This window comes from Cibotium barometz, chromosome 54 (assembly GCF_041138505.1).
Source record: "Cibotium barometz isolate CiBa-2024 chromosome 54, ASM4113850v1, whole genome shotgun sequence".
NCBI lineage: Eukaryota > Viridiplantae > Streptophyta > Polypodiopsida > Cyatheales > Cibotiaceae > Cibotium > Cibotium barometz.
The window spans coordinates 39,305,668-39,323,563 of NC_141099.1; positions in this window are offsets into that span (position 1 = coordinate 39,305,668).

Sequence of the window (17,896 nt, forward strand, 5' to 3'; positions counted from 1 at the left end):
TGAAAAGGTGAGAAGAATCTACTGGGAGAGAATAAAGGGTAGCATGAGAAGATTTAGGAAGTGTGGAGATATTCTGGGAAAAGTGGAGAGGTAGAGAGAATCAAGCAAAAGAGGTGGAGTGAATCAAGGAGAAATCAGTGGGATTTGATGCTTGGGTGTAAACTCTATAAATTGAGGCATTGGCCTAATGAGAATTTGCTGGTTTTTTATTATCCATGCCTACATTAAGCTATTTGTTAATTGCTCACTAATTACATCTTAATTATTTGCTAATCACTTTGTTAATGATGTTGATTCTAGTATTTGATCCACCATAGCTCATCACATTGCTGTAATTTCAACATGATTTTTTTTTTAAAAAGATTTAGGAAGTGTGGAGATATTCTGGGAGATATTCTGGGAAAAGTGGAGAGGTGGAAAGAATCAAGCAAAAGAGGTGGAGTGAATCAAGGAGAAATCAGTGGGATTTGATGCTTGGATGTAAACTCTATAAATTGAGGCATTGGCCTAATGAGAATTTGTCGGTTTTTGATTATCCATGCCTACATTAAGCTATTTGTTGATTGCTCACTAATTACATCTTAATTATTTACTAATTGCTCACTAATTACATCTTAATTATTTGCTAATTATATCTTAATTATTTACTAATTACTCATTAATTATATCTTAATTATTTATTAATTGCTTATTAATTACATCTTAATTATTTGTTAATTACTCACTAATTATATCTTTATTGTTTGCTAATTGTTCACTAATTATATCTTAATTATTTGCTAATTACTCACTAATTACATCTTAATTGTTTGCTAATTGTTTGCTAATCACTTTGTTAATGATGTTGATTCTAGTATTTGATCCACCATAGCTCATCACATTGCTGTAATTTCAACATGGTATCAAAGCCATGCCTAGAATCCATCAGGTTTGTGAGCCCATTATCTTGCTAATTATTTTGCTAATTAGGATTAGTAGCTAATTATAATTTTTCCTCTTTTTTCAACTCACCTCTGTACCCCCAGCCAGTGGAGGAGCTCCCTCTCCTTGCACACATCAAATTAGCCCAAACCCTTCTAGCACAACATAGCTATCTCATTGCTCTTTAAGCTCATCAAATCAGCGTAGCAAACCGTCGACGGGTTCAGGAGAAATCACGATTTTCTTAGGCACCTTTTTCTGGGAGAAAAATTGAGATCTTCACTTCATCAAATCAAATCAGCCTAATTCCTCTTAGCCCCAAGTGTTTTGAAGCATGCTCTACAAGCTGGTGAAGTCAGAATTGAATTTGATCAAGTCTACACTGAGATCCAAACTCTTCATCAAATCTGCATAGGTGACTTTGGTAAAACAGAGATTAAGCATTCAATGTTTGGTCAAATCTTGTGTTTCTTGGCTTAATCCTCTACTAGACTAATTGCTATTGAAGGCCTTGAAGCATTTGAGCTCATTTGAAGTCTAAGGCACTAGATCTGGACTCCCCGCATACTCTGTTTTCTGCACACAAAATAGAGGATTAATTTGCTAATCAGTGATTAATCAGAGCTAATCACTGTATTTTGATACAATTGAGGGTTCAAATTAACCATTGGGTATCTGATACAGAATTTGAACCACTAGGTATCTGATACAGATCCCTATAACTTCATATTGAAATTCGGAGTTGGTTTGATACTCCAACCATTCCGTACAAATTGGTTGCCCTTGATTTAATGTAATTTCTGGTAAAATTGTGCTGATAAATTTATGATAATCATCATTTTGTATTTAACCCTTGATTAATGCCTGTAAATCTCACTCAAATTCAAGATTATTCACAGCCAGAGTTGCATTTGGGAATGTGCATAAGAATGAATGCTATACGCATTATGTATTGGGCACATTACATCAGTGTAAAAATGGGATCAGACACTGCCCTTGTCCAGAATAAGGCAAGAGGTAAGACCTCCCGCATAGATTTGGGTTTGCATTGCATAATGATACAAGATAAACATCAAAAGCCCAAAAGAACTGTCAACAAAACATTTAAACATGTTGCTCACATGGAGCAAGAAGACCTGACGGACAAGCTCATGGCCCCAGCCAATGGAAGAAGAAGAAGATCTCTTTCCAAGAAGAAGATCCACACCAAGAAGATCTAGAGAAAGCATTGAAGGAAGACATGGACACGAGAAGAGAAGCTGCCCTAAGAAGACTGAAAGCTGCCACGAGAAGAAGACTGAAGACAAGAGAAGATGTGAGGCTCCAAAGAGTGAGGAGCCATGTGAAAATCTCTGAGAGAGAGAGAGAGAGAGAGAGAGACCCCACAACCCAATGTAACCTGCCCCAACAAAGTAAAACCACCTCTGAGCCACCGATGATGTAGGCCACGTGGTAGATAGATGTATGTGTGAGCACTTTAGTCAAGGTCGCAGGCACTTGTAGTAGCCTTGGACACATAGAGAGAGAGAGAGTGTCAAGGACTATGAGATTAGGGACTTGAGGCACTGGTCGCGGGCTATCAAGTAAGAGAGAAACTTGGTACAGGGTCCAGGTGTGCTAAGTTAACTTGAGGGGAGGTATGCTAGACACTGGTCACGGGCTATCAAGGAAGAGGGAAACTTGGTATAGGGTCCAGGTGTGCTAGAGAGTATTCACTTGAGGGGAGGTGTTGAAGTATACAAGTGAATAGGGTGTGTGCGAGAACAAGCCCTTGGTTAGAGGCTGTAAAAGAGAATCTGTAAATGTGAGAGAACATGTGAAAAGGTGAGAAGAATCTACTGGGAGAGAATAAAGGGTAGCATGAGAAGATTTAGGAAGTGTGGAGATATTCTGGGAAAAGTGGAGAGGTGGAGAGAATCAAGCAAAAGAGGTGGAGTGAATCAAGGAGAAATCAGTGGGATTTGATGCTTGGATGTAAACTCTATAAATTAAGGCATTGGCCTAATGAGAATTTGCTGGTTTTTTATTATCCATGCCTACATTAAGCTATTTGTTAATTGCTCACTAATTATGTCTTAATTATTTGCTATTTATTAATTGCTCACTAATTACGTCTTAATTATTTGCTCACTAATTACGTCTTAATTATTTGTTAATTGCTCACTAATTACGTCTTAATTATTTGCTAATCACTTTGTTAATTATGTTGATTCTAGTATTTGATCCACCATAGCTCATCACATTGCTGTAATTTCAACAGGCACACGTGGTGTGATGTGATTTTGGGGGATCAAAAATCACGGCCGCACGGTGTAGAATTTGATTGGGTTGTAAGTGAAGTAATTTCCAAACGGTTTGTTAGTAATGTTAGAAACTCAGCTAGCAAGTTAGTCCTCTGGAGCGTGTTTTACAGGATCACCATTTATTTACTGGCTTGATCGTCCATTGTTTAGGCCCAAGTATATCTGGATGAAGCTCTTGATGTAGAAGGGGTGTTTTGATATAACACTTGTAGTTCTTCTGTATAACACAACAACTCTTGCTCCATCCATTGAATGAACCACTCTATAGAACCTGTAGCAGGATCTTGTGTGAACATGTCTTGTTTGGACATGTGTTCTTGTGTGTCATTGAGTTGGGAAGGTTCTTATTGCTTTTGTTCAAGTTCTTGTGGCTTTCTAGTCACATCTTCAGTCGGCACACCGATTTACATTGCCCATTCCCACCCAATCTTGACCTTACGGCCAGAATCAACGAGGTCAAGTTTTGAACTTGGTTTCTTTTTGGGCACCCACACCTTCTTTGTTACTTGGCTTGGGAGAGCGGATTTTCTAATAAGGATCCATTCTTACTTTCCTTTTTCTTTCCAAACCTTCCTAGCTAGCTTTGATGTGGTAGTTTAGGTGATTGGTGGTTAATGGTGAGGTTTTTACATAGATGGCTTTAGTTCATTGCTTCATTGTTTGGGTACCAATATCTTTATGTTCCCTTCATAATATCCATGTGCCTTTAGCAATCATTTGGGAAACCAACATTGATGAACATAAGACCTCTGGATCTTAAAGGTTCATTGTGAGGTGGAACTCTTGTTTTGTATGACACACTAGCCTCCTTTCTTTGGGGTACTTGTGGTGCTAGGGCGAGAAGACACAATAACATCATAGGTGGCTCTAGTTGTTCAGACTTCCGATTGCTACTCAAGTCTTGGGAATTCCTCCACAATGGCAATCTATATCTGGCTCCCTTGGATGACAAGTGTGTCGTCTGTTGCTCCCAATCCGCTTTGCAGTTTGCAGTCCATAGATGAGATCCAACTTTGTCCAAGCAATATTTCCTCTTCCAAGGCACTTGTAGGCATTACAAAAACCTTACATAGCCAAGGGTTATTTTTGGTGAAAATATTGACTTTTAAACTTCCCAAGGCCCCTACTATTCTTGTATGCACACTTTTAACTTTGGCATATTAATTCTAACACTAGCTTCACCCATGTTTCATATACGAGAGTAAGTTGTGACTTGCCCCTGAGTCAATCACCACAAGAAGATTTGTAGTTTTTCCGTACAGAGTCCAACCTTGAGATGGAAAAACAGTTGCGTAGAGAGGATGAGTGGAGGTCATTGTTGTTAACCCTCATTGGATAACTCTCCGGCATCGACGCCATCCATTGGCAACCATCACTTCATTTGGCCGTTGACATAAAAAATGCTAACATTGTATATTTTATGTGTGCGATCGTCTCACTTGTCTATGAAAGGCATGCCATGGGATTAACTATGGAGATTTCATTCTTAGATTAAGTGTTTGCACAAACCTAGCCGGCCCTAGATAGCCATGGACCTATATTTTAAGTATGGACGCCTAAGATGTGAAGGTTAGGGGCCAAGATAAGGGTCATTTTGTATTCTCACCATTCATTCTCTTATGCAACTAATAGAGTGCTCTTCTTCTCTACTCTCTTGCTCTCTTGTGTCTTGCTTGCTTACCTAATTTAATTAGAGCTACTTTATGCTCATTGTGTATCTGTGAGTGCATGTGTGTGTGTGTGTGTGTGTGTGTGAGAGAGAGAGAGAGAGAGAGATTAAGTGAGAGGAGGGTCGAGCTTCCATTGGAGTGCAGTGGCGGCATTGGAGTGGAGCTTGGAGTGTGGCTGTGCGGCAAAATCATCTCCTACGAGAATCCGAGCACAAGCTTTTTTCCACAGGCCAAGCTTATGGTGTTAGTTAGGAAGGGATTGTCCAGTCGATATGTGGGGCCACAATAGAGGAGGAACAATTGCAGGGTATCTGCAAATTGCATATATAGGGTCATTGAACATGAAAGGATTCAAAGACCTATGGCGCAAGTTGGGACACCCAAATCAAGAATGCCCACAATGAGAAAAATGGTAACACCTCCTATGAGCCCAGCGGATCCTACTTTTGTAGTATCACCTGGCTTTACCATGGACCACAACCCACATCTTCTAATCTCATAAGGCCATGCTGTAGGGACTCAAGAGCATACTAGCATGAGCTTCACCTTCTTAAATCCTAGAGAGCTACCCCCGCACAAGACAATACTAATGTATTGCCTCATCCAGTGGCAAGCACCACACCACCAACTATGGCACTTATGGACTGACACAGAATTGCCTTTGAGCGATATGCCCATGGTTACCATGGTAGCCAACACGACTTCACACATGGAGCCCCCCTGTGCGTGCCTAGGCATGTAAGATCCCTATCCCCACCGCACAACGAATTTGGGGGTGCTCACAGTGGAAGTAGCACTTCTTGCGCGGGGCAGGGTCCCACACGCCTCGTCCACAGATATCCAGACAAGAGACTAATCCATCGGTTCTTCCAAAACCGAACTCGAAAAAACTTCCCTTGCTCGGAAAGCACGGGCGATTCCTCCAGGATAACTTTTCTCTAACATAGTCAAAAGCTTGAACTAAAACTGATCTGACCGAACCCGTAAGTCCCATAGTCAGATCAGGGAAAAGATTGTACTTGGATCGTAGAGACCAACGCTTTTTTTCTCATTGAGAGGCACAACCGTTGATTCTTTTCCTCCATATAACAATTTATCCAGGATTTACCTTGTCTATCGTACTATACAGAAATTGAGTCTCATTTTACGAATCCATCAGTCCAGCCTAACCCCATCCAGTCCCATGGGTTAGCCAACCGACCAACCCCATCTAGTCCCATGGGTTAGCCAACCGCCCAACCACTGTAGTGATGGGATCTAATTAGAAATTTGGTTAGGTTTTATCCCGGGTACCATAGAAAAGATTTCCCAGGCCCCCTAGCCGAATATTCAGGCAAACATAAAACTAGTCACACCACTTACACACCTAATATGAACTTGCCTTTTTCACAGATTCAACACTCTTTAAATCAATCATTTAATGAAACCATAGAGTCACTGATCATAATCATTAAAATCTCTAGTTGAATCCTTATACATCTCATCACTTCACATACATTAACATCTATCTAATTTACATCACATCCATTTCACATCACATCTCATTCATTCACATCCCGATTCACATGCTAACACATTCATTCATGTCCTTTACACATCACATCCATTCACATCATATCCCGATTCACATCACATTCATTCATGTCCTTTATCGTTCATTCACATCATATCACATCCATTCACAAGATTTCTAACTTACATGAATTCTGGGAGCTTTCCTTTGGCTTGATGGTTTGAGGGATCTACTCTTGTTTGCAACAAGAGTGGCCACCAATTCTTTAGAAGAGGGAATGGTCAAAAACTAGTGAATTATTAAGAAATTCACAGTTCTTGGCTCTTGGGAGGAGTAGAGTAACAGTGCATAAAACACTATTAACCATTTACAACGAGAGAGGCTTCATTTATAGGAAAAAGTGAGTCTCTAACCAAGCAAACTGATTCTAGAATTTTCCAGATCAGTTTGGTCAATTTTTGACCATTTTTAGGTCAGTTTAGCTTACTTTTTGAATCTAGTTGAAGTAGGAGAGAGGAGAGATGAAAATATCTCATTATTTGTGAGTTTAAAACTCACTCACACATGTGAAATAGGTGCCTCCTTCATGAGGGGAATTTCCCCACACTGAGGTGTCAAAAATGCATCATTTCTCTAAATATCTCTTCTTTTTTAACTAATATCCTTGTCCTTAGTCAACTCTTCATCTTATGTAAGTATTTACTCATTTTTGGGGGGATTTTCTTTATTTCTTCAATTTATCTCCTCCCTAAATTTGGATTAATCTAATTGGCCCCTTAGAACCTTAATTTGAAAATTTCAAAAAATCTGGACCCCTAGAACAACAATATGCGAGCACAATCCACTAATCTCATAGTGATTTGCTGAAGTCATTAACGTCATTCCAGCTACGAACATCATCATAGGGACTCGTCCCATTCATCCGCATTGTGGTTTTGCTTAGCTTAATACATTTCAATCAAAATTCAAGAATCTTCATTTTTCAATCAGAATCCGAATCAACTCATCAATTCTCAATCAGAATTTAAAATCATATCAACCACATTCGAATTCATCATCTGGATAGTATTAATGCTTATAATTTCAAGTCTTAGTTTTACTCGTATATACTGCTAGTAAAGAGCTGTAGTTATACCCTCGGTATAACGGGTAGTCATGATCCTTGGAACTATAAGGTAAATACCATCATGTCTAGACCTCAAGCAAGTCAGGGATTCCATACAATTGCGGCACCCAATTACCAATTTACGAATTTTAGTTTGAATATCAATTTGTATGAATTTTATCACACAATTACAACCCTTTACTGCTTCTTCATAAACTTTTGACATTCTTGGCTTCTCGGTTGATCCTCATTAGCCAATTAGCTCTGATACCAGCTGTAAGATCCCTATTCCCACCACGTAATGAATTTGGGGGTGCTAGCAGCGGAAGTAGCACTTCTTGCGCGGGGCAGGGTCCCACGTTCGGGGCATCGCCCACCCACGGATAGCCAGACACGAGACTAATCCATCGGTTCTTCCAAAACCGATCTCGAAAAAACTTCCCTTGCCTGGAAAGCACGGGCGATTCCTCCAGGATAACTTTTCTCTAATGTAGTCAAAAGCTTGAACTAACTGAACTGATGTGACCGAACCCGTAAGTCCCACAATCAGATCAAGGGAAAGATTGTACTTGGATCATAGAGACCAACGCTTTTTTCCTCATTGAGAGGCACAACTGTTGATTCTTTTCCATAGAACAATTTATCCAGGATTTACCTCATCTATCGTACTATACAGAAATTGAGTCTCATTTTACGGATCCATCAGTCCAGCCTAACCCCATCCAGTCCCATGGGTTAGCCAACCGCCCAATCCCATCCAGTCCCATGGGTTAGCCAACCGCCCAACCACTGTAGTGATGGGATCCAATTAGGAATTTGGTTAGGTTTTATCCCGGGTACCAGGGAAAAGAGTTCCCAGGTCCCCTAGCCGGATATTCAGGTAAACATAAAACTAGTCACACCACTTACACACCCAATATGAACTTACCTTTTTCACAGATTCAAGACTCTTTAAAAATGAGACCATAGAGTCACTGATCATAATCGTCAAAATCTCTGGTTGAATCCTTATTTCCAAACATTCCTTCATCGGTGTACCTATGGCAACATTGGCAACTAGAACGCTCACCACCTGTTCCTCAGTGAGGGGGCCTTTTCAATAGTTCTTAGCTCATAGTACCCAGTAATATAATCACATAAAAATATATCCAGATGGAATCTCCGTTGAAGATCAGCAAGATCAACCAACAGATCCATATAAAAGAGCCATGGACTCATCCATTGAGGACGAGCAAGGTCAATCAACCAGATCCATACCCGAATTCAGAAAACAATTCCTTACTCCTTATTCAAGATCTTTCCCGACATACTTGTGGGTATCTTCAGCGACCCAGAGCCCGAGCACCGTATGGTCAGCACCCTCTAGGATCCTTTGCAGGTCACCTAGCGCTTCACTTATAGGCCGCTTCCTTGGTCCCTCATCCACTGTACCGGAAGCTCACCATTTAAATCAAACCGAGGCTGGTCAAGACCTCGACCGACCTTGCTACGTGACATGTCCTCCGATGACTCTCCGTGCAGTTGCAACTTTAACAGATAGGTCTCCACACGACCTCATTCACAAGACGGTCAAAATGCTTTCCCAGCATTCTTGACATAAAATAGTCATTTAAAAACAGATTTCACATACAAATACAGTTCCAACAATGTTTTCATCTTTTCTCATCACTCCACATCCTTTCACATTAGATCGCACTTGTTCTCATCTTTCCACAATTTTTATCTTCTTCATCGATCCCTATCACATCACATCATTCCCACATCAAATCACATCCAATCGCATCATCCACACATCAATCCACATCACCCATACATCCATCCACATCATCCACATCAATCCACATCATTCATACATCCATCCACATCATCCACACATCTATCCACATCAATCCACATCATCCATACATCCATCCACATCAATCCACATTATCTACACATCAATCCATATCATCCATACATCCATCCATATCAATCCACATCAATCCACATTAACCATACATCCATTCACATCTTCCATATATCTATCCACATCATCCACACATCCGTCCACATCAATCCACATCATTCATATCAATTCATAAGTATTCTCATTCTCATCTAATCACATCTTTTTCAATCTCATCACTTATTTCCTCATTTATTCTCATCAGATCCCAATCACTTGCATCTACCCATACATCTCATCACTTCACATACATTAACATCTATCCAGTTTACATCACATCTTATCACATCACATCTCATTCATTCACATCCATTTCACATCACATCTTATCACATCCATTTCACATCACATCTCATTCATTCACATCCCGATTCACATGCTAACACATTTATTCATGTCCCTTATCGTTCATTCACATCCCGATTCACATCACATCACATCCATTCACATCCCTTATCATTCATTCACATCTTGATTCACATGCTAACACATTCATTCACATCCTTTATTATTCATATCTATCTAATTTTCATCACATCTCATCGCCTCTATTCTCATTCATATGCATCACATTCACATCCATATATATTCTTTCACATACATCCACATCCATCCTTCACATGCATCCACATCCATCCCTTTCACATGCATTCACATCCATCCTTCACATGCATCCACATCCATCCACATCCATCCCTCACATACATCCCTTTCACATACATCCACATCCATCCCTCACATACATCCACCTCCTATCCACATCCATCCCTCCCTCACATACATCCACCTCCATTCTTCACATACATCCACATCCATCCCTTTCACATACATCCACATCCATCCCTCACATATATCCACCTCCATTCTCCACATACATCCACATCCATCCCTTTATGCATCTTTCGATGCATAAAATCAAAATTGATGAGAATAACTCTTTTGAAATAAAAATAAATTCTTTATGCATCTATCTATGCATAAAATCAAAATTGATGAGAATAATTCTTTTGAAATAAAAATAAATTCTTTATGCATCTTCCTATGCATAAAATCAAAATTGATGAGAATAACTCTTTTGAAATAAAAATAAATTCTTTATGCATCTTCCTATGCATAAAATCAAAATTGATGAGAATAACTCTTTTGAAATAAAAGTAAATATCTTTATGCATAAAATAAAATTGATGAGAATAACTCTTTTGAAATAAAAGTAAATATCTTTATGCATCTTTATATGCATAAAATCAAAATCTAATAGAAATAACACTTTTATAATAAAAATATTTCTACTATGCATTTTCTATGCATAGTAGAAAATAACACTTTTATAATAAAAATATTTCTACTATGCATTTTCTATGCATAGAATGAAAATAACACTTTTAGAATACACAAATGGTGGGAATTACTCTTTTTGAATAATAAAAGATAAAACTTAATTCACAATTTTTAAATTTTTTTTTTGCCATAACCTCCTTTGTATGGCTGACCATTTTTCAAATTTTCCTATCTTAAATTACTTAGAAATTAACCCCAAAAGGTTTACAGTAATCTAACTAATCAATTTTCACTTTTAAAAGAGAAACAATATGAAAAGCTTAATTCCAACAATTAGATTACTTAACTAGGATAAAGAAGGGCTGATTTTAAGAATGAGAGAGGGGGAAAGCCTTTCCAACAAGGCATAGCATCAATTTATCCTTTCAAACAAAACAAAAATTAGAAAACCATTAAAAGAATAAAGAAAAATATAAGATTTCTAACTTACATGAATTCTGGGAGCTTTCCTTTGGCTTGATGGTTTGAGGGATCTACTCTTGTTTGCAACAAGAGTGGCCACCAATTCTTTAGAAGAGGGAATGGTCAAAAACTAGTGAATTATTAAGAAATTCACAGTTCTTGGCTCTTGGGAGGAGTAAAGTAACAGTGCATAAAATACTATTAACCATTTACAAAGGCGGAGGCTTCATTTATAGGAAAAAATGAGCCTCTAACCAAGCAAACTGATTCTAGAATTTTTCAGATCAGTTTGGTCAATTTTTGACCATTTTAAAGTCAGTTTAGCTTACTTTTTGAATCTAGTTGAAGCAAGAGAGAGGAGAGATGAAAATATCTCATTATTTGTGAGTTTAAATTGAAATATGGGGGTTCCGCTGTAGTTTCTAAGACTCTAAAAACTGATGGTAAGGGTGGTAAACTCTGGATTGGGGTAGGTCCCAACACTGCTACTCTATCAGCAGGTAAGACCTGCATCACTTTGTCATACACCCAACGATCCTGAGGTATGCGAACCCCATCTATAGTCACCGAGGTGTCGGCCCTGGGGGTACCGACAAACCAAAATAAGCAGATCATCTTCAGCTTCTCAATCCAACGAATCCGCTTAAGGTCGGTGGTGAGGTTCCCAATCTGATCTGCTCGGATGATGAAGTATCTCGGCCCACGACTCCAGAAATCTCTGCCCCATCCTCTTTGAATACGAGAGAAATGAGGGAGGGATATCTTCTCTAATATCTGCACCATGGTTTCACCATGAGAGAAGAGCATTCCTCCAAATGAGGTTTTGAGAGATTGCTTTAATTTTGTAAGGGAATTATCAAATTCCTCACATGCTTTCTCAATCGCATAATTCGTGCAATTTGTCTCAAATGACTCTTCTGTAGAGAGTATGTCTTCCTCTTGAAAGGGGAAGCAGTACTCCTCTGGGCTTTGTATTTTGGATGCTTTTTTAGTATTAGCATTATGAGGCTTAATCACAACCGGTGATCCTATAAGACATTCAACCAAGCTAAGCATGCTCTCTTGAGCTTTCTTTTTACGTTCCACATATGTCATGTGATCATTATTATAAATTTCGGGTGGTCGGGTGGGTTCTAGTTTCTTGATTGGTCCATTAAGTGCATTGAGTGACAAATCAGAACTTGTTTCATCCCCACTTAGTGATGTACTAGAACTTGTTTCATTTTTTGACTTTCTTTGGATTGTCAATTTTTTATTAAGGTTGCCCATGCGATGAGATTGAATTTTCTTTTGGGCTTTTGTATCATGTGTTGCACATATGAGTTTTGAGGTTTGTGTGGTGGGCTTTGAGGTGGATGCTTCTGCATCATGTATAGCTTTTGGCTCTTTTGAGTTTATGTTCTCTTTTGGGTTTATGTCCTCCATAGGTTCCTTTTCCCTGTCCTTTACTTCAACCTTGGTTTCGATAGTTTGTTGTCCCTTGTTTTTCTCGGGTTTATAAGGTTTTGTTTTCTGTTTTAGGTTCTGCTTTAAAGCATGTTCTTCTACCCATTTTGAGGCAATGTCTTTTGCATTCTTTTTGACTGTTTCTCATGCCTTGGCTTGTAATTGTGTAAGCACATTCAAGGGTACCGTGGAAAATTGCCCATTTTGTACACTTAAGATGTTAAGAGTTATATTTTGTGAGACAAGTTGCATTGAAGTAACTCGTCTTGGGCAATCTTGGAACATGTGATCAATGCCACATCGTTCACACATGGGTCGCAAAGTGTCAGTAGTGACTATGGGCATGGAAGTATTCCAAGTTGCTACTTCAAAAATGCTAATTTTTTTGGAATAACATTAACTAGAGACTGTTGTGATACCACTATTAAAACCCTAAAGATTCTCTAGCTAATAACCATGCATGAACTAGCCATATACTCATCCACCCAACCACCCTCGACGAGCCCAAGCGTGCACACATAAATATAATGAAGTATCACATATCTTACCTTAGTGTCCCATACCACCAAGAGATATGACTTCACTCCAGAAGCACTTAGCTCTAGCTTGAAATGGCAAGAGAGTAGACACAATGCTCTACACAAGAGAACATCCCTTGAGAGTTCCCCATGCCCCTTTCATATAGGAGGGCCCTCGAGTGACTCTTGATTCTCCATTTCCATGTGTGACCCTTGGTTGCCTGACTCTAACCTTAACCCAAGGTTAGACCTAACCCTTGACCCAAGGTTAGACCTAACCCTTGACCCACTAGAGCATGTTCCCATCCTCCCATGTTCACATGCCTAGGGTGGGTTAGCCTCTTATTATATGCACATAACACCATGTTTCCTTGCAGACCTTCCCCAAGACCTCTGACATTTCATGCATCCAGCAACAACAACCTTGACCAATCTTCATTGACATGTTTCGAGGACAGAATCTGCATCAGGAAGAGGGTCATGTTAACCCTCATTGGACACCTCTCCAGTGTTGACACCATCTATTGGCAAAACCGTCACTTCATTTGGCCATTGATATTAAAAATGCTAACATTGTATATTTTACGTGTGCGATTACCACTTGTCTATGAAAGGCACACCATGGGATTCATTATGGATATTGCATTCTTAGATTAAGTGTTTGCACAAGCCTAGGCGACCCTGGATAGCCATGGACCTATACCAAGATAAAGGTCATTTTATATTCTCACCATTCATTCTCTTATGCAACTAATAGAGTGCTATTCTTCTCTACTCTCTTGCTCTCTTGTGTGTCTTGCTTATTTGCCTAATTCAATTAGAGCTACTACATGCTCATTGTGTATGTGAGTGCATGTGTGAGAGAGGGAGATTGAGTGAGAGGAGGGTCGAGCTTCATTGGAGTGTGATGGGTGGCGTTGGAGTAGAGCTTAAAGTATAGCTGCACGACAACATCGTCTCCGACGATAAGCATTTATGAGGTGAGTGACACACCTTGCCTATGCAATTGTGAGCTATGTTACGGAAGATTAGCTTCTCGGTTTGAGCTATGATAAGTGTTCACATGGTGAGTGACACACCTTGCCTATGCAATTGTGAGCAAGGTTATGGAATATTAGCTTCTTGGTTTGAGCTATTTTATGCTCTTGAGTGTTGTTAGGCAAAGCCCCATGACCTTAGCTAGTTCCTGCACTCTTTCTATGGTGCAAGGGCTTCCCAGTCACATTGTTGGTGTGAATAGATATGAGGATGGGAAAACGGTAGTGTGGATGGGAAAATTTGGATAATCATTGCTAGACATGAAGACTTTACCTTCCCTCTCACACATTAGGTTCTCCTTGTTTTCCTCCCCCAACCCTTTTTTGATGTCTAGTATCTTCCCTTGTAATCAATCTCTCTTCAGAAATATAAAGACCTTGTTTCTAACTGTTTTAGCCTAGAGAGAGAAAATTATTCTAGAGAGAGAATATTCAGATTATGAATATTTTTGGATAGAAAAATAACTCATCTTATTAAAATAAGTTCCCCTGAAACAGAAATTCAAAAAGGATTTTCCAATGTGCAATTGGAATTAATTGGAAATAGGTATAAAGAACCTTAGTCTAAGGGTCTAGATTTTCAGAAATTTTTGGATTATGGTCCAATTAAGGTTCCTATGGACCAATAGCATCAATCCATGTGTAGGGAGGAGATAAATCCAAATTATAAAAGAAGATACCCAAAAATGAGTAAATGCTCACATAAGATGAAGAGTTGAAAATGTACAAGGTTTATTAGTAAAAAACTATGAACAATAAAATTTTGACACATATGTAAGGAAGGAGAGTTCTTTAAAGAAGGTGCATATTTCACATAAGATGAAGAGTTGAAAATGTACAAGGTTTATTAGAAAAAAACTATGAGCAATAAAATTTTGACACATATGTAAGGAAGGAGAGTTCTTTAACGAAGGTGCATATTTCACATAAGATGAAGAGTTGAAAATGTACAAGGTTTATTAGAAAAAAACTATGAGCAATAAAATTTTGACACATATGTAAGGAAGGAGAGTTCTTTAAAGAAGGTGCATATTTCACATAAGATGAAGAGTTGAAAATGTACAAGGTTGATTAGAAAAAAACTATGAGCAATAAAATTTTGACACATATGTAAGGAAGGAGAGTTCTTTAAAGAAGGTGCATATTTCACATAAGATGAAGAGTTGAAAATGTACAAGGTTTATTAGAAAAAAAACTATGAGCAATAAAATTTTGACACATATGTAAGGAAGGGGAGTTCTTTAAAGAAGGTGCATATTTCACATAAGATGAAGAGTTGAAAATGTACATGGTTTATTAGTAAAAAAAACTATGAGCAATAAAATTTTGACACCTATGTAAGGAAGGGGAGTTCTTTAAAGGAGGTGCATATTTCACATGCTTGAATGAGTTTTAAACTCAAAAATAATGTGATATTTTTATCTCTCATCTCTCTTGAACCAAACCAAATCAAAATGAAACCAAATCGAATAAAAAAAGTAACCAAACTAGGTCCAAATCTAGTCCAAATTCAACCAAACTGACTTGGAAAATTCTAGAATCAGTTTGTTTGGTTAGGAGCTCAATTTTTCCTATAAATAGAAGCCTTCCCTTGTTGAAAAAAATATAGTGTCTTATGCATTGTTACTCTACTCCACCTAAGCCAAGAACTATGAATTCTTTAATAATTCACTAGTTTTTGACACTTCTCTCTTTCTTAAATACCCATTGGTGGCTCCATCAACATACTAAACCAATTGATTGGTTGGGGGCCTCTACCGTGATCAAAGAATCAAGCAAATTATAAGATAAGTATAGTGAATTTTGATCTTTTCTATAATTTCTCAATGATTCTCTCTTCTCAACCCCTCTCAAGCTTGAGAAGCTTAATTGATATGGTTTTTGAAATGCTATTGAAGTTAATTAATTAATGATAGTAAAGAATTACATAAGATTCTATTTATATTTAATTCTAATGGTTTTTCTCTCTCTCACTTAAGAAATGGTCATACTCATGACCCTTTTCAATCCAAATGAAGCTTTTCATAAGGCTTTTCCTTAATCCAAGATTAAGCTATGCTTGAGGTCAAATTAATGGCTTTTTTCTATACTTTTAGTTTATGTTTATCGATGATTCAATCCATTATGGATTGATGATCCAATTAGAGACCATTCTAATTATTTCCTTAATGATAAACCTTATCCCTTAGAAAAAATTGAGACTTATCAGTCATAGTAGCGGAGCTATGGCAAAATTCTTATAGAAATTACGCATAAAATAATTTCATTCAAAGCATAAAAAGAGGACTTCCTACCATATTCTAGGAACTATCATCCTAGATTAATTAAAAGAATATTATTATGCATGGAGACATGGATGTTTGCATGTAGATGTAGAGGTATGGATGTGAGTGTGAATGTGGAGGTAGATGTATGCATGGAGATGTGGATGTATGCATGTAGAAATAGATGTGTAGATGAGGATGTAAATGGAGATGTGGATGGATGCATGTAGATGTAGATGTATAGGTGTAGATGTGAATGTAGATGTGGATGTATACATGTAGATGTAGATGTATAGATGTGGATGTGGATGTGGAGGTGGATGGATGCATGTAGATGTAGATGTATAGATGTAGATGGGAATGGAGATATGGATGTATGCATGTAGATGTAGATGTATAGATGTAGATGTGAATGGAGATGTGGATGTATACATGTAGATGTAGATGTATAGATGTAGATGTGGATGTGGAGGTGGATGGATGCATGTAGATGTAGATGTATAGATGTAGATGTATAGGTGGATGGATGCATGTAGATGTAGATGTATAGATGTAGATGGGAATGGAGATATGGATGTATGCATGTAGATGTAGATGTGGATGTGGAGGTGGATGGATGCATGTAGATGTAGATGTATAGATGTAGATATATGGATGGATGTATGTATGTAGGTGGATGTATAGATGTATGCATGTAGATGTAGATGTATAGATGTAGATGTGAATGGAGATGTGGATGTATGCATGTAGATATAGGTGTATAGATGTAGATGTGGATGTAGAGGTGGATGTATGCATGTAGATGTAGATGTATAGATGTGGATGTGAATGTGGAGGTGGATGTATGCATATAGATGTAGATGTATGGAGGTGAATGTGAATGTGGATGTGGATGTATGCATAGAGATGTAGATGTATGCATGTAGATGTGAATGTACGTATATAGATGTGGATGTATGGATGTGAATATATGATATGTGATGTGAGGGAATCTGAAGTGATGAGATGGAAATGATGTGATGGGATGAGTATACATATAAATGGAATATGGAATAAGTAATGTAGATTGATGAGGGATAATGTGGAAAAATGAAAGTTAAAATAGAAATTGTATTGTAAACTGTTTGTAAATGCTGTTTGTAAATGATTGTTTTATGTCAAGAATGCTGGAGGGAGCATTTTGACCGTCTTGTGATTAAGGTCGTGATGGTAAAGTTGCAACTGCTGACGGGGAGTCAATGAAGGACGTCTCGCGTAGCAAGGTCGGCCGAGGTCTTGACCAGCCTCGGTGCGATTAAAATGGTGAGCTTCCGGTACGGTGGATGAGGGGCCAAGGAAGCAGCCTATGAGTGAAGCGCTAGGTCACCTGCGAAGGATCCTAGAGGGTGTTGACCATACGGTGGATGAGGGGCCAAGGAAGCAGCCTATGAGTGA